General features: G+C 45.1%; 1 protein-coding gene across 2 annotated transcripts in view; it reads left to right on the forward strand.

Annotated features, from left to right (window-relative positions):
- The window catches only part of FAM222A (family with sequence similarity 222 member A), a 324,715-nt gene that overhangs the window by 120,605 nt on the left and 178,404 nt on the right, over positions 1–25,706 (forward strand). The gene's annotated exons all lie outside the window — the stretch shown is intronic.

Genomic DNA, 25,706 nt, shown 5'->3' on the forward strand with positions numbered 1-25,706 from the left:
TAACAACTTCCACGAATTTTGAATCCATGGCAGTGGTATATTGCATAATATGCCCGTGTCTAACTAAAAAGAAGGGGAAAGCCAACAGTCGACCAAGTGTCGACGATTCGGAAGAAGGTATCCCATGAGGATACTGAGTGGGAAAAATGCTGGGAAGACACAACGGGCAAAATACATGAGTTGACGGATCCAGAAGAGGAGGATAAGAAGATTGTAGCACAAGAGAAGAAAATAAAGATTGTAGCACAGGGAAAGGAAATGAAGGCAAAAAAATACCAGGATTTAAATTGCATGTATACTAATGCAAGGAGCCTAAGGAACAAAATGGGAGAATTAGAAGTCATGGCCAAAACTGAGAACCTAGACATCATTGGGGTCTCTGAAACATTGTGGAAAGAAGAAAACAAATGGGACATAGCACTGCCGGGGTACAAACTATCGCGAAGACAGGTCAGGTCAGAAAGGAGGAGGAATAGCCCTATACATAAAAGAAAGCATACACTCGACCAGAGTAGACACAGCAGCGACGACCAACAAATTGGAATCACTATGGGTTAAAATACCAGGAAGGAAAGGGCCCGAGATAAAGATGGGCCTGGGCAAACCAAAGCTAACGATGAAGAAATGGAAGCCGAGATGAAGCGAGAATTTAAAAGCGGTAACACGATTGTTATGGGAGACTTCAACTATCCTGGGATAGACTGGAGTCTTGGAAACTCAAAATGCGCTAGGGAGACCGGATTCCTGGAGGCTATACAGGACTGCTTCATGGAATAGCTCGTCAGAGAATCGACGAGAGGGATGCCACTCTGGATCCAATCCTTAATGGGCTAAGAGGCAGTGTTCCCGCTAAGCTGCGTTGGCCTGCGCTCACGCACAAAATATTACATCGCAGCGCACAAGTTTCTCTTCACAGCGCACACACGCGTCGCAAATTTCCCCACAATTGCCATGCTTCGGTTCCTCTTCTTCCTTCCTTCCTCCCCCCCCCCCGCGGGACCCTGCGGCACCATCAACTCTTACTCCCTCTAATGTCGGCCCTGCAGCTCCAGACTTCCTCGCACCTTCTCCCCTCCCCCTTTGGATCGCTATTATTTTAAATGTTATAGCCGCGGAGCTGTATCCATCAGTGGAGATGTCTAACCTCGGCCTGCCCCGGAACTCTTACTGCAACAGTGACTTCCTGTTCCTGCCTAGACGGGCGGCTGCTGCAGTAAGAGTTCCGGGGCAGGCCGAGGTTAGACATCTCCACTGATGGATACAGCTCCGCGGCTATAACATTTAAAATAATAGCGATCCAAAGGGGGAGGGGAGAAGGTGCGAGGAAGTCTGGAGCTGCAGGGCCGACATTAGAGGGAGTAAGAGTTGATGGTGCCGCAGGGTCCCGCGGGGGGGGGGGGAGGAAGGAAGGAAGAAGAGGAACCGAAGCATGGCAATTGTGGGGAAGTGCAGAGCTGCAGGGAAGAGTGTTGCGGTACCCAGCTGGAGGGAGAAGGAAGATGAGGGAGGGAATTAAAGGAGATGCCAGGGCTTGGAGCGTAGGAGGAAGGTATGCCAGTCTAAGGGAAAAGGAAGGGGGAGATGTGAGAGCATGGAGGGGGAGCGAAAGATGGAAGAAAAGGAAAGGAGAGAGATGCCAGAGAATCAGGGAAGGGGAGATACCAGACTATGAGGAGAGGTGTGGGAGAGGGAAGGCGAGGAGAGAGATGCCAGACCAATGGGGTGAAAGGAGAGATGGAAGGGGGAGGCATACAGTTTCTGGAAGGGGCATAGAAGGAGAGAAGATGTCATATAGGGGAAGAGAGACGGCAGACAGTGGATGGAAGGAAGAGAGTTACAAGAAGATGAGGAAAGGAGAAACCACAGAAGACAAAGGTAGAAAAAAATTTCTATTTATTTATTGCTTTAGGAGACATGTGTCACTGTTTCTGTGAAGCATTGTATGCAGAGTCCAGCTTCTTGCTGGTTCAATTTAACCTTTGTCTATGTATTTTTATTTTATCCCCCCTTTTACAAAACTGTGAAGCGTTTTTAGCACCAGCCTTGGTGGTAGCAGCTCTGATGCTCAGAATTTTATGAGCATCAGAGCTGTTACCTCCGTAGCTAAAATCCACACTACAGTTTTGTAAAAGAGGGAGGGGTTAGTTTGTGATTACATATTCCTTACTAGGCGAAGGTGTTTTCTGTGTTCTGTGTGTTTTCTGTTAGGATTGACGGTGTAGGATTGATCTGTGCTGGTCTGGCTTGTTTAGTTTTACAATGGGTGTATTGATGTACTGCTCACTGCAATATGTAAGATGCTGCCTTTTCCTAGGTACTCATGTGTGACGTGTGGTTTGTTACTAAAAATCATGTTTTTCTTACAGATGGGGGGGGTGCCAAAAAATGATGGGCCCCGGATGTTACATATGCTAGGTACGCCACTGTATGTAAAGATACCAGAAAGCTGGCGTAGCAAAAACTTCTAAGTTTTGAGTATTTAACCCTCCCACAATCTCACGGGCACTCGTTTCAAGTTTATTGAGATTTTGATTTAAACGCAATATCAAATATTTTCAATGCGTATAACAAAAATAAATTTGGGGAAATAAATAAAACCATTTGAACCAGTGTTCCCGCTAAGCTGCGCTGGCGCACAAAATATTACATCGCAGCGCACACGTTTCTCGTCACAGCGCACAATCGGAAGAGGCGTACGGCAGATGGCAGGGCGGCGAGAGGAGAATCGGGCGAGTTGGCTCATAACTTGCTGGCGCCCGATATTTTTGGCTCACGGTGAAAAAAGTTTGCTCACAACACCCGCCCGCTTAGAGGGAACACTGCTAAGAGGACCTGCAAAGGAAGTGGAAGTAGTGGGACCGTTGGGAAACAGCGATCACAATATGATCAAGTTCAAAGTTGAAGTAGGAATACCGAAGGGAAAGAGAACCACAGCGACAACTTTTAACTTCAAGAAAGGAAACTACGAAGCGATGAGGGTAATGGTAAGGAAGAAACTTAGGAACAGCTCAAAGAAATCACAGACTATAAAGCAAGCCTGGTCTTTATTCAAGGACACGGTGAGCGAGGCGCAAAATCTGTATATCCCCAGATTTAGAAAAGGATGCAAAAAGAGCCAAACAAAAGACCTGGCGTGGATAACTAAAGAAGTGAAGAAAGCGATAGGAGATAAGAAAAATTCATTCCGGAAATGGAAAAAGGACAAAACCGGGGAGAACTGGAAAGAGCACAGGAAGCGTCGAAAAGAATGTCACCTTGCGGTTAGAAGAGCAAAAAGATAATATGAAGAGAGGCTAGCCAGGGAAGCACAAAATTTCAAACCGTTCTTCAAATATGTTAAAGGGAAACAGCCGGCAAGGGAGGAGGTGGGACCGCTGGATGACAGAAATAAGAAAGGAGTGGTGATGGAGGAAAAAGAAGTGGCAGATAGACTAAACTAAACTAAACCTTAGGTTTGTATACATGTTCTTTTTGTCAGTATTTACAAAAGAGGATACATTCAACGTCCCGGAACCTGAAAAAATCTTCAAAGGAGATCAAGCAGATAAATTAACATCCATGGAGGTAAACCTTGAAGACATACGCAAGCAGATAGATAGATTAAAAACTGACAAATCTCCGGGCCCAGACAGAATCCACCCTAGGGTATTGAAAGAACTAAAGGAGGAAATAGCGGAACTACTACAGCAGGTTTGCAATCTATCCCTGAAAACAGGCATGATCCCAGAGGATTGGAAGATAGCTAATGTTACTCCCATCTTCAAAAAAGGATCAATAGGCGACCCGGGGAACTACAGACCGGTAAGTTTGACTTCGGTTCCGGGGAAGTTGGTGGAAGCACTGATAAAAGAAAGCATCGATGAACATCTAGAAAGGAACAAACTGATGAAAACAAGCCAACATGGCTTCTGCAAGGGAAGATCGTGCCAAACAAACTTATTGCACTTCTTCGAAGGAATTAACAAATGGATGGACAAGGGGGACCTCATAGACATCGTATACTTTCCAAAAAGCCTTTAACAAGGTACCCAATGAACGCCTACTACAGAAACTGAAGAACCATAGGGTAGAAGGAGACGTACATAGATGGATCAGAAATTGGTTGGCAGGTAGGAGGCAAAGGATGGGAGTGAAGGGCCACTACTCTGACTGGAGGAGGGTCACAAGTGGTGTTCCGCAGGGGCGGTATTCGGACCGCTGCTGTTCAATGTATTTATAAATGATCTAGAAACAGGGACAAAGTGCGAAGTTGTAAAATTCGCAGATGACACAAAACTATTTAGTGGGGTTAGGACTAAAGAGGACTGTGAAGATTTACAAAGGGACCTGAACAAACTGGGAGAGTGGGCAAAAAGATGGCAGATGAAGTTTAATGTAGAGAAATGTAAAGTCTTGCATGTAGGAAACAGAAACCCGATGTACAGCTATACGATGGGAGGGCTGGAAATGGGTGAAAGTAGCCTAGAAAAGGACTTGGGGGTACTGGTGGACAAGACAATGAAGCCGTCGGCATAGTGCGCAGCGGCCTCTAAGAAGGCGAACAGAATGTTAGGTATTATCAAGAATGAAATAAGTTATCCTGCCGTTGTATCGGGCGATGGTGTGCCCGCATCTGGAGTACTGCATCCAATATTGGTCGTCGTACCTTAAGAAGGATATGGCGATACTCGAGAGGGTTCAGAAAAGAGCGACACGATTGATATGGAAAACATTTCATATGCTGAGAGATTAGAGAAACTGGGGCTCTTTTCCCTGGAAAAGCAGAGACTTAGAGGGGACATGATAGAGACAAGATCATGAAGGGCATAGAGAAAGTGGAGAGGGACAGATTCTTCAAACTTTCAGAAACTACAAGAATGAGAGGGCATTCGGAAAAATTAAAAGGGGACAGATTCAGAACCAATGCTAGGAAGTTCTTCTTCACCCAAAGGATGGTGGACACCTGGAATGCGCTTCCAGAGGGTGTGATAGAACAGAGTACGGTATTGGGGTTCAAGAAGGGATTAGATAATTTCCTGAAGGAAAAGGGGATAGAAAGGTATAAATAGAGGTCCTGGACCTGATGGGTTGCCTCGTAAGCGGACTGCTGGGCATGATGGACCTCTGGTCTGTCCCAGCAGAGGCACTTCTTATGTTCAAAAATACTCCATAGGACACACTCGCAGGATGTAATATTCGGCGAGGCAGAGGAATGGCCTCTTTAATACAGCACTGGCAGGCTAATAAACACACCACGGATGAATTGCACTATCCCTGTTATTACAGGCAAAATCCCTGTCGGGTGATGTATCACATTAATACAGAAACAGAAGTTTATTTTTAAATGGCGTGCCTTGCACCCGATAGGGTTAAATTCCGAGATAGAGTGGTTCCATCTGTGAGTAGATTTGGTTTTTCATTCCGTGGCTCTTTTAGTAGATGCAGTTTTGATTTCCATAGCTCTCCAGCCTCCCTACGCATGCTGGGTAAAGGCGGGGGATTTAAGATCAGTGTTAGCAGCAGCTGAGGTAGAGTTTGGTCATTGACCACTCCATTGAAGTTAATTGATGCACTTCAAAGAAATAAAACAAGAGTTCTGATGGAACTCGGAGCAACACCCAGCAATGCCTAAGTTGAGGCATGCTTCATCGCCTAAAAGCACCTGCCTGAAAAGTAAGCATGGTTAGGGCAGAAGATAGATGTAGTTGACTTAGGGGTCACTAGGCATCCGAGTTAGGCACCAGTAAATTAGGCCTGGTTAAACCTGGCCTAATGTACCAGCGCCTACCTCAACGGCACCTAGCAATGCCTAAGTCCACTTAGAATCACACCTAGCAGCACCTACAAGTAGCATTACCAGATGTCTGGGGAAAACCTGGACATGTCCTCTTTTTAGAGAACTGGACTTTCCAAAACTGGGAAGTTTGTCCAGGTATTGGAAAGCCCTGACGAGCGCCAGCCACATTTGGAGGGGCCTCTGAGCATGCGCGGAAGATGTCGCATACCTCCGCGCATGCTCACTGAGGCCCTCTAGATGAGGCTGGAGCTCGTCGCCGGGAAAGAAGAGGGAGGCTTTGAGGGAGCAGGGCTGGGGGCGGAACTTGAGGCGGAACTGGGTGGGGCTGGGGTTGAATGGGGTGGGGCCATGTGTCCAGGTTTGTGAGGCTCCAAATATGGTAGCCCTACCTACAAGCAACGCCTAGTGCAGGGGTGTCAAAGTCCCTCCTCGAGGGCCGCAATCCAATCGGGTTTTCAGGATTTCCCCAATGAATATGCATGAGATCTATTTGCGTGCACTGCTTTCATTGTATGCTAATAGATCTCGTGCATATTCATTGAGGAAATCCTGAAAACCCGACTGGATTGCGGCCCTCCAGGAGGGACTTTGACACCCCTGGCCTAGTGGATGATTGACAACCACGTGGAGCGGCACCTTCAATGTAGGCATTCTTAAGCACCATTTATAGAATCTGGCCCTAAGTGGAGTTAGAATACGGCTCTAAACTTCAGCCCACACTAATAATAATAATAATAACTTTATTTTTGTATACCGCCATACCCAGGGAGTTCTAGGCGGTTCACATCAATTAATCAGATTTACAAGCAACAAAGTCGTTAAGGTAAGCATGAAAGGAATGTACAAGTCATTGGAGTTAGCAGGTTGGGAATGAACAATAAGAAGGAGTAAGAGGAGAGTTCAGATCATTGGTGGACTATTTTATTCCCAATGCAAATAAGCTAGTGTCGTGTAAATTACTGCTGTGTTAAAGAATAAATGTGTGCAGACCACAAAGGTAATTTGAGCTGTTTGCTGCTTAGTGAATAAAAGAAAGAGAGAGAGAAATAAAAAAGCCTCATTCTGACTCTTGTTCCCTACTTGACTCCCTCCCCGCTAAAAAAAAAAAAAAAAAAAGCCCTGGCAGTCTGATGCTTTCCAGTTTTGGAAGTGCATGAGGTGGGTTCCTTGGGGGCAATGTGAATCCACTTGGACCCAAGATGGAAAGAACCAGAGTAGGGAGTGAAGGATCCGCAGTCCAAGGCCACAGGCCACCAGGGATATTTGTGGGGTTGGATGGGATTCCGAGAGTCACAGGAGGTGTTGAGAGCATCAGGAGAGATTGAAAGAGTCACGGGTGTATTGAAGGGTAGGGAAGGGGTATCGGGGGAGGGCCACCAGGGATCTTGGGTCGTCTAAGATGACGTGTCGCATTTCACCTCGGATAATCTTCAATCCTGGCTGCATCTGAGTTGCAAAAGGAGTCGGTATTCAGGGAAGAGTTTTTTTCTGTTTTGTCATTAACCTCCCTCTTTTACTAATACATAAGCACAAGTTTATGCACCAGCAGCGGCAGGAACTGCTCCGACGCTATGCCTTAGTAAGGGGGTAAATCGTACACACGCCAAACATGTAGCAAGAGGGAACAAAACAGTCCACGTCAATGAGGAAAGAGGGAGAAACCCCAAAATGATATAAACAATTTGAGGTAATAAAGGTGAATTTTGCTTCCACTAAAGGTACCTGGACCTGCATTAAGTTTCAGTACAGATGTTTTTTATAAACTAGGGGAGTAATTTTTGTATTCTGTTATTTGCGTGCGACTTTCACACCCACCCCACTGTTCTTTTAGCGCAGGAGAATCTCGAGCAAACTGCAATGCTAAAAACATCGCGTAGGTTTACTGCATCTGCCCCTGAGAAAAGAACATAACAACAAACATAACAAAGCTTTATTTATTTACACTTCTCCCTCCGTATTCGCAGTTTCAGCAATCGCGGTTTCGATTATACGCGGTTTTTAGCTTGCTGGCTCCTCCCCTCCCCCCCCCAATTACATCAGCTTGCATAGAGAAATCGCTAATTCCGAGTGTTTACAGAGAAAATTGCTGATTCCCAGCACTTTCTTCACCGTGTTCTGCCTCTCCTTCAGGAACAGGCCAGGTCTCCCACCATGTTCTTCACGGTTTCACCATATTCACGATGGTTTTTGATAGGAAACAGCGAATAACACATGAACAAGTTATTTGCGGTTTTTCTATATTCACGGGTATGTTAATCCCCTATTACAGCGAATACAGAGAAAGAAGCGTACCGTGAAAGCCTTTCAGTCTGAGGCGATTTACAGGAAAATAGGCTGAGGAGAATCGGCGAACTACAGCAGTGGAGAGAGGACTGAAAATGATATAGACTGCATAGACCAGGGGTGTCAAAGTCTCTCCTCGAGGGCCACAATCCAGTCGAGTTTTCAGGATTTCCTCAATGAATATGCAAGAGATCGATTAGCATACAATGAATGCAGTGCATGCAAATAGATCTCATGCATATTCATTGAGGAAATCCTGAAAACCCAACTGGAGGCGTAGTCAGTAGAAGGAAGAAGGTGTTGACGCCCCTGTACAGGTCATTGGTGAGGCCCCACTTGGAGTATTGTGTTCAATTTTGGAGACCGTATCTGGCGAAAGACGTAAGAAGACTTGAGGCGGTCCAGAGGAGGGCGACGAAAATGATAGGAGGCTTGCGCCAGAAGACGTATGAGGAGAGACTGGAATATATATACCCTAGAGGAAAGGAGAAACAGGGGAGATATGATTCAGACGTTCAAATACTTGAAGGGTATTAACGTAGAACAAAATCTTTTTCAGAGAAAGAAAAATGGTAAAACCAGAGGACATAATTTGAGGTTGAGGGGTGGTAGAATCAGGGGCTATGTTAGGAAATTCTACTTTACGGAGAGGGTAGTGGATGCCTGGAATGCGCTCCCGAGAGAGGTGGTGGAGAGTAAAACTGTGACTGCGTGGGATGAACACACAAGATTTAGAATCAGAAAATAATATTAAATATTGAACTAGGCCAGTTACTGGGCAGACTTGCACGGTCTGTGTCTGTGTATGGCCGTTTGGTGGAGGATGGGCAGGGGAGGGCTTCAATGGCTGGGAGGGTGTAGATGGGCTGGAGTAAGTCTTAACAGAGATTTTGGCAGTTGGAACCTAAGCACAGTACCGGGTAAAGCTTTGGATTCTTGCCCAGAAATAGCTAAGAAGAAAAATTAAAAAAAAAAAAAAAAAACAACATTTAAATTGAATCAGGTTGGGCAGACTGGATGGACCATTCGGGTCTTTATCTGCCGTCATCTACTATGTTACTATGGATTGCGGCCCTCAAGGAGGGACTTTAACACCCCTGGTATAGATGGAGGTTAAGCAGCATTTTATAAGGAGGGAGAGAAATAGGCAGGAATGTTCACAGCCTTACAGCAAGGTATAAGAGGAAGGCGTCAAGAATCCCCCTTCCTTAACTATGCTGTTCTGCTCAAGTGAATGTTTGTTGTTTTCTCCATGCTGGGGGGGAGCAGCTCAAACTTGATTCATTCTGGGTCTGTGAAAGCTGCTTCCCCTCTTCAGCATCCTCCCCCCCTACGCCACCGCCGTCTGTCGCCTTTTTTTCTTTATCTAAATCCTTGGGTCTGAAAGCCTATATCGGCAGCTGGAGGAGTTATCTAGCTGAAGAGACCTTCACAAAGGCTCTTCTTTCCGATAAGCCAGTCTTATCTGCCCTGTGATGTTGGAGAAGGTGCCAAGGCTTTCCATCAATGTAGCTGCAGACTGTTCTTTTTTTTTTTTTTGAGTCACAAAGACCTTGGGCTTTATAAATAGTCAGATTGGAGATAAGCTTATAAAATTAGCAGCTGCCAGGAGAGGGGGGAAAAAAAATCTGCTAATTGAATTAATAAAGGAAGGAACTTCTGCAATTAAAAACTTTTTAGACTGTTGACGGTCTCTTTGAAACATGTGGCAAAGATAGATAAGAAATGCACGATGCCAAGTGACTGTGGATGTGCCAGAAATCTCAACCAGCCTTCTTCTGTAATGTCAGCTTGGCATATGGCATGTAATTTAATTATGAACGTTGAGCCCGTTTCCCTCTGAATCATGAGAAGGATGTTAAAAGGAAAACTGCAGACCTGTCCAGTTTCACCTCGGGAGTACGTTAGCAGTCAAGAACACTTAAGCCTTTCTACATGACTCTCTGGCTCTGGGAAGTGTGTGGGGGAGAGGGGATGAGGATGGTTTTATTTTGTAAGGGACTTTTGAGTGATTGTTGCCTAGGTTCTGTATAGCGTGAGTAATCTGGGTATAGAACTGTTCAGCTATGCTGACGATATTACAGTTATTATACCTTGTGGGACATCTCTGTCCCATATTTCTCACAAAATTGAGTGTGTTGAAATTGATGAACTCTTGGATGCAGGATTTCAAACTCAAGTTTAACCCCGATAAGATGAAGTTTTTTGTCGTGTCACCACATAAGATCATTCACGAGCCATCGATTAGTATAAATTCTACATTATACACAACTCAACCAGTCATTTTGGATCAGCATCTGACCATGAAAAAAACAGATAGATGCTGTGGTACATAAGGGTTATTACGCGTTATGGAAATTGGGTACCATTAGACCCTATTTTGAGTTCTCTGCTTTTAAACTTCTGGTACAATCTTTGTTACTGAGTGTTTTGGATTATTGTAATATTGTATACTTAACGATTCCCAAGAAAGACATGGTCAGACTTACACTGATTCAGAATACAGCGGTTAGAATGATCTGTGGTCTTAAAAAGTATGACCATGTACTGTATTTTTCGCTCCATAAGATGCAGCTGACCATAAGATGCACCCACCTGTAGAGGAGGAAAAAACAAGAAAAAAATTCTGAACCAAATGGTGTGCCCTGTACCCTGTCCACCTCTGGTGGTCTAGTGGTAGGCTGGGACAGGGTACATGGCATGTCTAGTGGTGGGCACGTCTAATGGTAGGGACCCCTCCCCCCCCAATACAGGGGGCTGCGAGTGCTGTCCCTGCAGGATCCTTAACCCTGCTGGCAGCCAGCCCTCCTAGGGAGTGGAAGATCTGAGCCTGAAATTGGCGGCAGCATCCTCTCTGTAACTCTGTATAACACTGCCACTAAGCTATTATTAATGGTCACCGCTATTCATTTATTTAAGAATTTTGTTTTATTTTTTTTAAATCTCTCTGCTGAAAAGTCTGTTTCGCTAATTTCTTTTAACAGCACAGCTGTCAAGGTCCAGGATCAAAATAAGCAAAAACTGACAGACACAGAACGGCCACACAAGGAGCTAATGGAAGTGTTATTTACCATACTTAATATCCCATCCACCATATAATTTATATCAGAGCAGTTATAATACATAATTTAAATAAAATAGCACTGCATAATTACAAAGCCATCAAACTCTGGTCCATCGATCCCTCTAGCATCCTATAAACTCACAAGCCTTCCCACAACCCAATTTCCCCTGCCACCAATGGTACAAAGATTAAAAAAAAAACATTGTTTTATTGAAACACTAGGTTTTGAATGACTTCAAAATCCATTACTGTGTGCGAGATTGAAGATGTTGACTGTTTATATACAGCAACGCTGAAGAAAACTCCTTATCAGCTACTGAGCTCTTATTTATGGGGAAAAAGATGTAGCATACCACTCACCCGGCTAAAGCCTCCACCAGTGATTTTACCATAAAACATTCAGAATGAACCAAGCGTAATCCAAGACATTCCAAATCCCCTCCAATAAAAACCCACTTAGCAAACTTCTAATAACAGCCCTTAGAAGGAAAAGCTCAAAGAAATTGAAGCATTGGGCACGTTAGTGTATTTTGAACTGCAAAACCTAGCAAGATTCAGCTGTATGTGGTACAGGATGGAAGGAGAGAGAAGATACCTCTTTACTGAGAATGCAGCATCGTGGTTGGAGGAGATGCAGCCTGGGATTGTGGGTTCAAACCCAAACTGCTCCTTGGGACCCTGGGCAGGTCACTTGGTTCCCCGGTGCCCCAGGTATATTAGATAGATTGTGAGCCCACCAGGACAAACAGGGAAAAATGCTTGAGCACCTGAATAAATTCATGTAAACCGTTCTGAGCTCCCCTGGGAGAATCGTATAGAAAATGAAATAAATAAATAACTACCACCCACCCTTTAATAGAATTCAAGCTTGCCTATGGCAGATGGAAGAGATGGTGGTAAGAACAAGAGAAATGTGACAGAGGGCGCAAGAAGCAACTATTATTCAGTGAAAAGAACATTCTAGAACAGGGGTGGGCAGCCACGGTCCTTAAGGGCCACAGCCCAGTTGGGTATTCAAGATTTCCACAATGAATATGCATGAGATCTATTTGCATACAGTGGAAGCAGTGCATGCAAATCCAGCTTGTGCATATTCATTGTGGAAATCCTGAAAACCTGACTTGGTTGCCCGCCCCTGTTCTAGAACAAGTGATACCCATTTAATACTGTAGGTTACACTCGAGTCATATTTCTCTGTATAGAATTTGCTAGAATGCAAGAATGTCAACGTGTGTCACTCTCAAAAGTGTATGTACTAACACTTCTTAGGATATGTGATTGATTTTTCGCTGCTTCCTCTCCTTTTGGTTTCCCACCCAAAATTGTCGCTCAAGAACTTGAATTAAGGGAGAAATCTGCTGAAAACAGATGTTGCTGTTTATTAATAGAGCAGAAAAGTTTAGGCCCTGACATATTTCATGCTTCCCATCTCCCCAGTGCACACGTCTTTACATACAGGGTGAGGACTGCTGTATGTGAGGATATGGTTATTCTAAGCTTGGTGTGTCCCTTTAAGATCCTACCAGCGATTGGATTGGCAGGATTTTAGTCCAGTTTGACCAATTCTGAGCTCTGTTTAAAGTCTCTATGCCTGTTTTGCTTGGAAAATAAACATTTGAAGGGGTCATTCTCAAAAGGTTGCCTAAAGTTATGTGCCAGAATGATCTACGCTAAACCCAAATTCTATATCTTTTTAGAGGACTGTTTGGTTGTCCGGATGGCTTTCTCCCCTGTGCGGGAAGAAAGTGTCTATAGTTCTAACCTACCCACCCTGCTGGCTCGGCTGAAACTGAATCTTCGGGCTGGCCGGCAACAGCGAGGTGAGCCTGCTGATGTCAGCCTACCCCAGAAGCCTTCTCTCTGGAGCAACTTCCTGTTCTCATGTAGGCAGGGTGTTCCACAAAGGCGGCCTCCAGGGCAGGCTGATGGCAGCAGGCTCAACTCAATGCTGCTGCTAGCTAGCCTGAAAATTCAGTGAGGAGATAGGTGGGAGACAGAAGAGAATCACCATCCCATGGGGGGGGGAGGGTTATGAAGGGAGGGAGAGAAGAGAAAAAAGGACCCGCAAGAGAGGGGAGAGAGCGAGAAGAACCCGTGAGGGAGGGGGTTGTGGAGTTAGAGACAGAGAGAGAGAAAAGAACCCTTGAAGGGGAGATAGAAGCACCTATGAGGGTAACATGTGCATATAAGTTCTAGACATGCCCCTGAGCCGCCCATGGCCACGCCCCCTTGCAGTTGCATGCTATATGAATTTCCCCCATAATTCAAGTTTCAAGTTTATTTTTGACTTGTTGAATCGCTTAATTTAATTTGCTAAGCGATTTACAGATAAAAAATAGATACAACAGAATACATAAATTTAACACATTATCATACAGAATAATAAATAAAGTCATACAAACTAACAGACACAAGAGGAAAGAAAGGGTAGAACTACAATCGTATATATTAAAGAAAACATAAATGGTAAAAATACAACAGGTAAGGGAAATAACGGGGAAATAAAAAGGTAAAAAAGAAAAAATTTAATGGCACCTATAGTATGCATATATGGATGCGCTTAGCCAATGCACACTCACATTTTGATTAATTGGCCTAATTGGTACCAAAAATTGTCTATTAACACCCCACGATGGACGCTAATTGGAACTAATTAAGTTACGCGTGCACCTTGGAACGCGTGATTCTGTAAAAAGTATGTGCCAGTTGCAGTACACAAATTGGTAAAAGGGGCATGACCATGGGCGGATCGAGGGCATTCCTAAAAGTTAGGTGCATTGTTATAGAATACGCCCGATGCGTGAACAACATAGGCGCAGGCATTTAGGCTTGGTTTTAGCTGGCACTAAGCGCGGTTCTATAAACTGTACGCGCGTGCCGAAGAATCTCGCTTAGTGCTGCACTGGTTGGTGCCAATTTTTTTTATTTTTTTTTTAGACGCGATGTGTAATTAGACTCAGACTCTATGGGTCAGATTCTATATACAGTGCCTAAGTCCGCCTACATTGTAAGTACTGCTTCACGTAGTTGTCAATCAACTGCTAGGCACCACTTGTAGAATCACACCTAGCAGTACCTCGGTGGACTTAGATGCTAGCAAGTTAGTTTAAATTTCAAGTTTATTAAGTATTTCATTCATCGCTTACTCAGATATCTAAGCGATGAACAAATCTTTCAATTTACAGATAATACAGGGGTTATAAAAGACAGACGAACACTGAACAAAACATTTTAAATTAACGACTAACAAAATAAACAGAAAAGGAAAACAAAGGGAAAGGCAGGGTAATGAAGTACAATAATAATGATAGAAAGAAAGACAATTATGGTAAAAAAAACAATAGGAGGGAAATAAAAGAAGTAGCCTTATGAAAATAAGCGAAACTAGGCTGGGACTCCTAAATATCATAAGCGTCTTTGAAAAAAAAGCTCTTAAGTTTACTTTTAAATTTATCTAAGTTCTTTTCTTCTCTGAGATAAATAGGGAGGGCGTTCCAAGTTTGAGGAGCTGTAACAGAGAAGATAAAGTGCCGCCGTGTATTAATAACTTTAAGTGAGGGCGTAACTAATAGATGTTGGTCAATAGATCTCAGTGATCTGATTGGGGTATAGGGGGATCAATAATTTGTAGATGAAGGCTGGGGTTTTATATAACAGGGATTTGAAAGTAAGTAGATTTAGTTTATATTGAATTCGATGCGCTACTGGAAGCCAGTGCGCTTTCCTAAGAAGAGGAGTGACGTGATCAAATTTCCTTGCTTTCATTATGAGTTTAATTGAGGTATTTTGAATGATCTGCAAACGTCTAATTTCTTTTTGAGCTATTCCCACAAGTAAAGCATTACAATAATCAATTTTCGAAATAACCAGGGAGTGAATTAGTACATTAAGAGACTTTGGGCATAGAAATTTGGATAGTGAACGAATTTGGCGGAGTCTGTAAAAAGAAGATTTAACAATATTACTAATATGATTATGGTAAGTCAGTTTTTCATCGAAGGCCAAATTTACAGGTGTGTAGCGCCACCTATCTCGAATGCCTAGCAATGACTAAATCATCCACGCCTTTTCGCCGCCCCTAACTATTACTACTATTTTCTTATTTCTATAGCCGGTACATTTGAACATGCAATAGACAGTCCCTGCTCAGAAGAGGGTGCCTCAACTTAGGTGTCGCTAGGCGCCGCTCTGAGTTCCGAGCGGGACTCGGTTTAATTTTTAATTTATCAATTAACTTCAGTGGCGCAATTACCATGCCATTCAAGCTCATTTGGGTGGCAGAAAGATTTTTAGTTAGGCGTCGCTAGGTGTCTGCCATCAGGATACCTAGCGACATCTCATGTAGGCAGCGTTTATAAAAATCTTGCCGTTTGCGCATACAATTTGTAGAATACCAAGGCCAGATCGCCCTGAAGGGGTAGAAAATTTTTAATAAACTTGGCCAATTGGCCAGTTATGAATGTAACTGCAAAGTGGTTCCAATTAGCATCAATTGGAGCCAATTATTGGGTTTTAATACCAGTTACCAGACAGTTATTAACTTAAGTTGCACGCATGACTGACTATAATTTGCATGTGCTAAATTCAAAATCATGCACCTAGGTTTATAGAATTAGGCGTTGATTACTCTGTAGCAGGAGTGGGGGGTATTGGGGGTTTAAAAAATTTTTTTTTTATTAGTTTACAAGAAAAACTTTATTTCCCTCTCTACACTCACTGCATCATAGGGTGACAGGTGGTGTAAAAGTGTGTTGGGAGATGAATATATTTTTTGATGGAGGTTGTTTTTGCTGCAGCTTAGTTAAGGACCTCTTACCAGAAAAGAGAGAGAGTCACAGAGTTGAACATTTTAACCAGACAACTTTTCCAGTTAATATTTTCCAGATGCTGATCGTCTGTGTGGCCTAATCTAGACTAGATACCTGACTAACTTTGTCCCTCCAACCTGCCCTGTTCCGCCTCCAGCCCCCCCCCCCCCCCCCCCAAAAAAAAAAGCCTCATCTCTCTTTTTTGTCAACCTCCAGGTCACATCTAGATAGGGTTGCCAGATTTTACAATTGTAAAATCCAGACACCCTAGTCCCGCCTCAGGCCCACCCTAGCTCTGCCACCCCCCCCCCCCCCCCGGGCAGCCTGCTTTGGTCAGGTAGGAGACAATCCGCGCATCTACGGATTGCCTCCTGCCCAACGCAATTGAGAGGAGGCTTTTTATACCAAGTTGCATTGGTTGCCTTTTGGGGCCAGAGTGCTTTTTAAGTTTGGGTGCACTTGTTAGAAGGTGCTTTTTGGATTATCTCCCTCGTATTTGTCCCCCTATCTGAAACTTTCTTACTCAACAAAAGGAACTAGAAATTCTGGGAAGTTCATCTTCCCTACTCCAAAGGCCTGTCGTTTTAAGACCTTTTGTAGACAGGACTTTGGAGTATCAAGCTGGGAAGATGAACTCCTGGCTAAATCCGATGATTGTTCAATCTAATTCTTATTTCACATTTAAGACCTATTTATTTGACAAATAAGAATATTAATGTTGATATATTTTAATGTGGTCTTCTGTTTCTATTCTTATTGTCATAGTATGTTTTAATTTTTTAATAATTTTTAACATTGTACTTGAATGTTTTTAACAATTGTATTACTTTTATTATATAATTTTAGATTGCATGTAGATAGTGTGGTCTATGAAACTGTACCATGTGCTGAAATGTCTCAGTATTTTTCCTGTTGTAAACCGCCCAGAGCTACTGGTTGGGCGGTATACAAGAAAATAAATAATTATTATTATTATTATTTTCAAAACCTAGCCAAAGTGCCAGATTTTGAAAAGCTGTCTGTAACCGGGGGAAATCGGACGACTGGGAACGCTGTGTCTGGAGGGCCTGCAGCACGCGCGGATGTGTGCGACGTCATCTACGCATGCTTGTGGAAGGCCCTTCAGATGCAGCCGGAGCTCGGGGCTTTTCAAAGCCCGGACAAACTGCCAGGTTTTGGGAAAGTCCTCCAAAAAGAGAGGCAGACAAAAAGAGAGGCAGACATGTTCGGGTTTTCCTGGATGCATGGTGACCTAGTACAAAGCAAAGTGAAATTGTACAATATAACGGTTCAGCAACCCCGCTTTTTATCCCGGTATGCTCTTTAAGCCAGCGCAAAACTTACCTAACTCTCTTCTTTGACGAGATGTTAACTTTAACCGTCAAGTTTTGCCTAACACCCAGAGTTAAAGTATATTTTTCAGTCGTTGCAACTTTATTAGTTCTGGTTACGCTCCAAGTTTGATTACAAAAGTAAATAAATAAATAAATGTCTTTACAGTCTTTCAAACACTTGTATGAAAATACTTTGTTTTTTCTTATCTTTACAAATCTTTTCAAATGAACATCGCTCTGTGAGAAAATTGAGAGCAGTTTGATAATTCAAATCACAAATCACAGAGCGATGTTCATTTGAAAAGATTTGTAAAGATAAGAAAAAACAAAGTATTTTCATACAAGTGTTTGAAAGACTGTAAAGACATTTATTTATTTATTTATTTATTTACTTTTGTAATCAAACTTGGAGCGTAACCAGAACTAATAAAGTTGCAACGACTGAAAAATATACTTTGGTTCATCACTAGAGGGCGCAACTCTCTTCTTGAAGAACTCTATACCTCTGAGTGACTTTCAAACGTGACGGTTGCAATCCTGAAGTTTGGTTACCAATTTGAATGAGAAGACAGTTCTTTTATTTGAACTCTAATATTTTTCTGACTTCCACTAATATTTAACTATTAGTACCCCAGTGACATTATAAAGAAATTATATTAACACCCAGAGTTAAGCAGTCAACCACCTTGGTCAGTTTTGCATTCTGCCGTTTATTTTAATTCATTCATTCAATTTTCTATACCATTCTCCCAGAGAAGCTCAGAGCGGTTTACACTTCTCCCTCGTCATTCGCGGGGGATACGGGCAGAGCCGGACCAGGAATGGCGAAAAAAACGTGAATATCCGGCTCTGACCCACCCTCACCTCCCTGCCGCCTTCCCGGCCTTACCTGGTGGTCTAGCGGGCTTTCGGGGCAGGAGCGATCTTCCTACGCTCCTGCCCCGCGCAGATCGCCATGAGGAAATGGCTGTGGGGAGTTCCCGTCGTCGTCTCGAGAGACGACGGGAACTCACAGCAGCCATTTCCTCATGGCGATCTGCGCGGGGCAGGAGCGTAGGAAGATCGCTCCTGCCCCGAAAGCCCGCTAGACCACCAGGTAAGGCTGGGAAGGCAGCAGGGAGGTCAAAAATATGGTTTTTTAATTTCCCCCCCCCCCCAGAAAAAAATCACGATTATGTGAAATCGCGAGTGCAGAAACCACGAATGGGGAGGGGGAAGTGTATATGAATTTGTTCAGGTACTCAAGCATTTTTCCCTGCCTGTCCCGGCGGACTCGCAATCGATCTAATGTACCTGGGGCAAGTCTGACAAAGATGACAAAATAAAGCTTTCAAAGCACGGTAAAAATATAGTATGACAGAACATGGTATAGTGAGACATAGTAAGTCGAGCATAGTTCAGCAAAGCATGACTAACATAGAATGACATGACTAGCAAAAACAGTTCGGCAAGTATGCATGACGAACCATAGCATGGAAGACATGAAACAGCAAACATTGTGTGGCAAACATAGTATGAGAGATCGTAGCAGGGACAACTTAGTATGGCAAACATAGGATGGTAAATATGGCGTATAGGACAAGGATGGTGAACGGTACGCCGACAATCCCACACCGACATTTGAGCGCAGGAGAAAAGCGCGCTTCCGCTGCTTTGAGGCGTTCCGTTTTGCGCTCTGAGAGGGGTATGGGGGGGAACCCCCCCGACTACACTTAAGAAGTTCTCATGCTCCCATTGGGAGAGGGGGGAAAATTCCTGTTCTTCCCGTTTTCAGTATACTGGGGGGCCCCCCACCCCCAACAGGAGCGCAAGGACTTCTAAGTGTAGTGGGAGGTTCCCCCCCAAAGCCCCCTCCTTAGAGCACAAAAGGGAAGGCCTCGAAGCGGCGGCACGCTTTTCTCCTGCGCTCAAATGTCGGTGCGCTGTTGTCCGCCAAGGTTTTGACGCGTCACCATGGCGAACTGTGTGACAAGAGTGTGGTCGAATACTGGATGACAAAACATGGCGTGGTCAGACATAGGATGAAGCACATCAGCGTTTGAGAGACGAGTGACTTTTTAAAATTATTTTTGTCTTCCTCTCATTCCCCAAATGACAGTTTAAACAAGCAGACATTGCAGACCATAAAGAATTTGAATGGGCAATAGGGGGGGTAAAAAAAGACAATTACTTTAGTACAGGGGTATCTAACCTGCGGCCCCGTGAAGTATTTTGTGCAGCCCCGGTCAAGAGCGATGCAGCATTTTCCTCTGCTGCCCCTGGGTGTTTACCATCTTGCTGGCTCGCTCCTCTGTCTTGCTACAGCGTTTGCGTGTTTGTGCGGCCCTGGAAACATTTTTTTCGGCCAATGCGGCCCAGGGAAGCCAAAAGGTTGGACACCCTTGCTTTAATAGGTGGTGTAAGGGCCAGAACAGCCTGAGGATTGGAATTAATTCAAATGCAGATGAAGCAGAGTAAGCTAACTTGTTTGTACATCAGAGGGTTGCCAGCCAATTCAAGGCTTTTTAATGCATTCACGGCATGCCACTGACTGCACAGATCCTGCTTGCTTCACTTTACAGGATTAATTCATGGGTATTAAGGATGTACAATGTATGAGGGTGGGTGGGAGCAAGTTGTTTAAAAATACCTGGAGGGTAGCCTGAAATAACACCTGAGAAGTATCCGCCCCCAAGTGAAGGAAGTTCCGTCTGTTGGGTAAGTGTTTGGGGGTGGGAGGGAAAGGAGTTTGTGTTTCACTAATTTTATTTATGTTCAGAGTTGGGCTCTAATAGAATCCAATCAGCAATTCAAATGAAGATTGAGGGCCGTATTTTCAAAACTTACCGTGCCCTTAACGATGGTCGCTAAACCGGTTCCAGCCGATTTAGCACGCCGGTATTTTACTGGCCAGTTATCAGAACGGCTCACCGTGGTCTTTTCCAAGCTTCCTAGGAGTCTCCGGCTCTGCTATGCAAATGTAGTACAATGAGGTCATTAATATTAAAATGGTAGAAAAATGGACTCATGAATATTTAAATGATCACTCCGGGTGATTCTCTATTGTCGCCAAGTGATTCTCTAACCTCGTTGTGCCACATGTGCAGGCAAAATTTTCCAGTAGTGTCTAATCTGTTATAACCTTATTTTCCAGTCAGTGCCTAAATGCTGATTGGCTCAGGCACTTACAGGAAAGTAATAATTGACAGCTCAGATCCCCACAAATTTAAAAAGACCCCTGAATCGAAGGACTGCAGTAGGGATGCTCACTCCTACGCTTGGGTCCTCACGCCCGGACAGGAGGGATGTCCACGCCTACTCCTGGAATGCAGCAGGGAAGGAGAGGCCTTAGGCACCTGGACCAATCAGAGCCTTGGACCCCATCCCAGGATGCACCGAGAACGGGAAGGCCCATCATTTTGAAGAGGGGGGCCTGCTGGCTGGAGGGAATAGGCATCTTTCCAGCCAGCCTTTATCGTAAAAGTATGGGAGGGGGGCAGGAGGTTGTCGGGGTGGACCCATGGGGTATTTGCTTTTCATACCCACTCTCTTCTAGGGATGTGCCAGAACATTAGAGCAGTAACATATTGAATTTCCAGGTCATGAGGCACCATGAAGGCCAGACTGGTTGTGCCCTGTTGCATATTGGGATATGTAATTCTACTTCTCTTTCAGCAAATTGGAACATGAAATAAATGGACTGAGGCAAAAGTGGGCCTAGCATGGGCTCTGAAGTGTGCCCTGGGCAAGATCGTAAAAGTAAACTTGCCAAAGAGTAAAACTAGTCAGAGCAATCTGATTTAACCAAGTGAAAAATCATTCTCGATGGGTTGGGAGAACTGGGATGTGAACCCTCCTGCTTGAAAATAAGGGCAGATTGGTTGCAAAATGAACAGAGGAGCCTTCCCCTATTCAGCATCAGCCGATCATTTGGATCTGAATTCATAACTGAACTCGTTTCCAAAGCTTCTGTATTACCAAGAAAGCATGCCACCAGGAAGAGCCATGTTCTTTAAGGGGCACCCCATTTAAGCTAAAGCCTCAGCACACCGCTGCTCCTTGTGACCCTGGGCAAGTCATTTAACCCCCCCCCCCCCATTGCCCCAGGTACATTAGATAGATTGCGAGTCCACCAGGACAAACTGTCCTTAGCTCCCCTGGGAGAACAGTATAGAAAATCAAATAACCAGAGCTGGTACTGTGACGTCATAATGCCTCATTCCACCAACGCCTAAGAGCCAACCTCATCGGTGATGTCACAATGGCTTGATTGTCCTAGACTTGGCTCACTTTTATTACATTTTGATTTCTAGAAAGGCACAGTGGTTAAAGCTACAACTTCAGCACCCTGGAGTTGTGGGTTCAAACCCACGCTGCTCCTTGTGACCCTGGGCAAGTCATTTAGGGCTAGATTCACGAACCTGCCCGATCAGGCCCGATCCGGGCAGGTCTGATGAATTCCCTAAACTCTAATATGCAGATGGGGGCACTTGGAGGAACGCCCCCATCTGCCAGCAGGAATCGCAGGTCTGCGCATGCGTCTAAACCTGTCTAGCCACGACTTATTTTTTTAAACTTTACTTCACGCGCGCCGACTCTCCTGCTGTCCCCTTCCAAGCCCTGCTCTTGCCGCCCAGACTCTTCTGCTCTCTGCCACCTTCCCTGCACTGCGGTGTTCAGCCCTGCTTTAACCCCGCGGGCTCACACTGCAGGGAAGGCAGCAAAACCAGGGGGAGCAGAGAGGACATGTCAGCTTGCCCAATAAGCACTGAAAGACACGCCATTGTGCACTTCCAGCAATTAATCCTGCTTTAAAGACAGCCAAGAGCTAAGAAGCACGTCCCAGTTATAGGGCTGGCAGAGCAGTATAAATGACCTGAGCCCCGAGCTGCGACCTCACTTCACTTCTTACTGGCCGGGAGAGAAAGCAGGACAGGAAAAAATCCTCCGGGGGCAGAGTGCAGGGCGGCAATGGAGCAGGAGAGTCGGCAGAGACGTGTGCGACTGGTCCCCAGCAGTCGCTTCTATTCTTGATCGGCCAGCCCAATCGGTGTCCCAAATTTGTTTGGTGAATCGCGTCCCTGCCTACTTTGCATGCGTTTCCCTTCATTTGCATGCACGGATTCGAAGCGGATCACAGGAGAGGTTAGTGAATAGTGCAGGAGGGAAATCTGGTCGCAAACCGATCGGTATGCTTTGTGAATCTAGCCCTAAGTCCCCCCCCCCCATTGCCCCAGGTACATTAGATTGTAAGCCCACCGGAACAGACAGGAGTACCTGAATAAATTCATGTAAACCGTTCTGAGCATCCCAGGGAGAACGGTATAGAAAATTGAATAAATAAATGAAAAATCTCTTAAGTCATTTAAGTCTCACTTGAAAGCTTATTATTTCAAAATGGCATTTGAACTTGGTTCCTAATAGTTTGTAACTTTTTCCCATGATTTGTGACTAGGGAGTCGTTGTCTTGGCAACTTTTTCTCATTGATTCTGACTTAATAGCCATTCTCCTTTTAACTTTTTCTCACTACTTGACACCATCTTATGCTTATCTTTACTTTTCTTACTTCCTATTCTTTCCGCATCCTACCCTCTTGTTCCTATCCTGCTTGTTTTTCCCTTAAGATATTGTAAACCTTTCTTGCCCTTTTTGTCCTCTTGTATCTAGTTTGGTTGATCGGTCAGCGTATATTTCCCTTGTTATGGTTTTATTTTAAATTTAGCCCATTGTTTTCCCATTGTTTTTATTTATTGTACACCGCTTTGATTTTTGATGGCGGTACAGTGTACCCCCGCAAATTCACGGTTCGCAAATTGCGGACTCACTCATTCACGTTCTGCTCCGACCGCCTCTTCGTATAGTAAAGTCGGGCTACGCCAATCAGGAGCTGCATGTCAAAGTAGCTCCTGATTGGTGTAGCCCGACTTTACTACAGGAAGAGGCGGTCGGAGCAGACCGCGAGTGATTTTCTTCACCCGCCGGCGCTCCAGCTGCCCTCTGCTGCCTCCCCTGCCTTTTGACAGGCGAAAAACCGCATTCGCGATTTTTTTTTTAATTCGCGGGGGTTCCTGGAATTGAACGGGAGAGTACTGTATATCAAATGAAGTGTCACTAGGCATGATTCTCTAAATGGTGCCATTTTTTTGATTGACAGCCATGCCGCTCAACACCGTTTATAGAATCCTTCCCTAGATCTTTCCTAGTTTGGGGTTACCATATTTTTCTCCAGGAATCTCTGAACACATGACCTCGCCCAGTTCCACCTCCAGCCCCCCCCCCCCCCCCCCCCCCCCCCCCCACAAATCCTCCTCTCTCCTTCCGGACGAGCTCCAGCTGCGTCTGGTTAGCCTGGAGCATGCGCGGATGAGTGTGGCGACATCTGCGCATGCCCAGAGGCCCTCCAGCTGCGGTCGGAGCTCGTCGGGGCTTTCCAAAACCTGAACAAATGCCAGGTTTTGGAAAGTCCGTCCGGGAGCCCAAACATTCCTCTAATGTCCGGTTTTTCCCTGGATGTCTGGTAACCCTACCCTAGCTGCCTGTTAGAGGCATGGAGGCTGACTTTGAACAGGAAAATGCCTCCTCTGAAGGGGAGGCAGTAGATATTCAGGCTCAGCCTGCCCTTAATTTGCCATATCCTCTCTGAAGCGGTGCTTGTATGCAAGGGCAGTTCCACCAGAAAATCTAATTTAATGATTAGCAGATAATGCCAGGCCTATTTTGTGTCAAGCATCGTCACTGCCTTGCTTTCTCTCATCTGCTAACTTAGGCAGATAAATCCTTCTGATTTCAGGAGCCGCTGTCAGCTTACCCCCGGAAGGCTGACTGCATCCGTTTTCATCAATACTGTATTAAAGGGAGTGTCGCTGATTGATAGCTGATAAACTGCTTTTGTAAATGTGACCCTTGGAAGAGGTTAGAGGGGGGATGCCTGGGAAACCCTTTATGCCACCTGCTTCTGGGGAACGCTTTGATTCACTGCACGGCCAGAGAGCGCAACAAAAGCCCAGAATGCAAACCAGGAATGCTGATTTACCGAGGCAAAGGCAAGCCACTTCTGTTTAAATGAATAACATTTTCAGATTGCACCTTCTAGGACTGAGTCCAAAGCGGTAGGACCTAATGAGATTCTACCTCCATTAGTGGTGAGACGGAGAAAGCGAGCGGGGATAGAGAGCGAAATTAGGTTTTGTGTCAAATACGTTTGTCTGGGCCCACTCTCGCGGGCCTGACTCTGTGCCCGTGAGAGAGATTTTGGAACGTTCGGGTCTTTGGTGCTTTACATTCCCTCTGGCCAAGTAATCCAAAGCCAATTAGCAATATTAGAAGTACTTAGAAAACGGTTTTACGGGCTTCCCTCCCCATCCACCCATTTATTCTTTGTCTCAAGTTCTGAGTAAATGTGTGAACAGCTGAGGTCTACTGGCCTACTTTAGTGCTGTTTAAAGTGATCAAACCCTCCTCTAACAGTTATGACAATGGTGCAATTTCATATTCTGGGCCCCCAAAATAGAGATTTTTGCAGAGTCCTCAGTGAAGAGGAGGAATTTAGCCCCCTTCTGATCGAGAAGGAGGGGATGGTAAGAGATATGGTAGATAAGTGATGGGGATGTACAGTAGGTGTGTAAAGCATGTGGATGAGGAAGCAGTGAGTGAAGGGGTACCTTAGTTGCCTGGGAGGGGGAATGGGAGGGGTGTGGAGCAGTAGCATAGTGAGCAGCTCCAGCCTGCTGCTTGCACCGGTGTTGGCTTTTCCTCTGACGTCACTTCCTGGCCCCGCCATCCAGAAGTGATTTCGGAGGGAGCCAGGGCAGCAGGCCAAAGCAGTTGCTCGCACTGGCTTAAGATTAAAAGAGGTAAGATGGGTGCAGGAAAGGAAGGGTACAAGCATGGTGTTGGGGGGGGGTGGCAGAGAGGTGCCATCCACCAAGCTGGCACCTGGGGCGGTATGACCTCCCCCGCCTCCCCCACTGAGGTGGAGAGTTGTTGAAATTGGAGAGTGAGTTGGTGCAATGGGTGGCCCAGTGGCCCCTCTACACCCACAGGTTGTGGAATCAAATCCCAGCACTGCCCCTTGTGACCCTGGGCAAGTCACAAAATTAGTACCTGTATATAAGCAGACATCTTTGAATGTGTAACCACAAAAAGGCTCATTTCCTTTCCCTACCTCTTAAATACTTCTGTTCTTCAGCAGCAGCGAGCAGGGTCTCCTAGGCTTGCGCCAGCTCAAGCCTTTCTCTCTGATGTAATGATCACAAAGTTACGCAAGAGGGACGGCTCGAGGCCAGCTTAAGCAGTGTGTATAAGTCCCTGCTTGCCACCACCAAAGAATAGAACCAGAGGAGGAGAGTGCAGATAATAGGCCCCACCTCCCCCCCGCAGTCCTGGGAGGTGGGGGGGGAGAGATGCTGGGTTGCTGTGCTGCTTTTAGGTAGTGTCCCTGTCTGGAGCCCTCTGTCACCCC

This window comes from Geotrypetes seraphini, chromosome 8, assembly GCF_902459505.1.
Source record: "Geotrypetes seraphini chromosome 8, aGeoSer1.1, whole genome shotgun sequence".
Taxonomy (NCBI): Eukaryota; Metazoa; Chordata; class Amphibia; order Gymnophiona; family Dermophiidae; genus Geotrypetes; species Geotrypetes seraphini.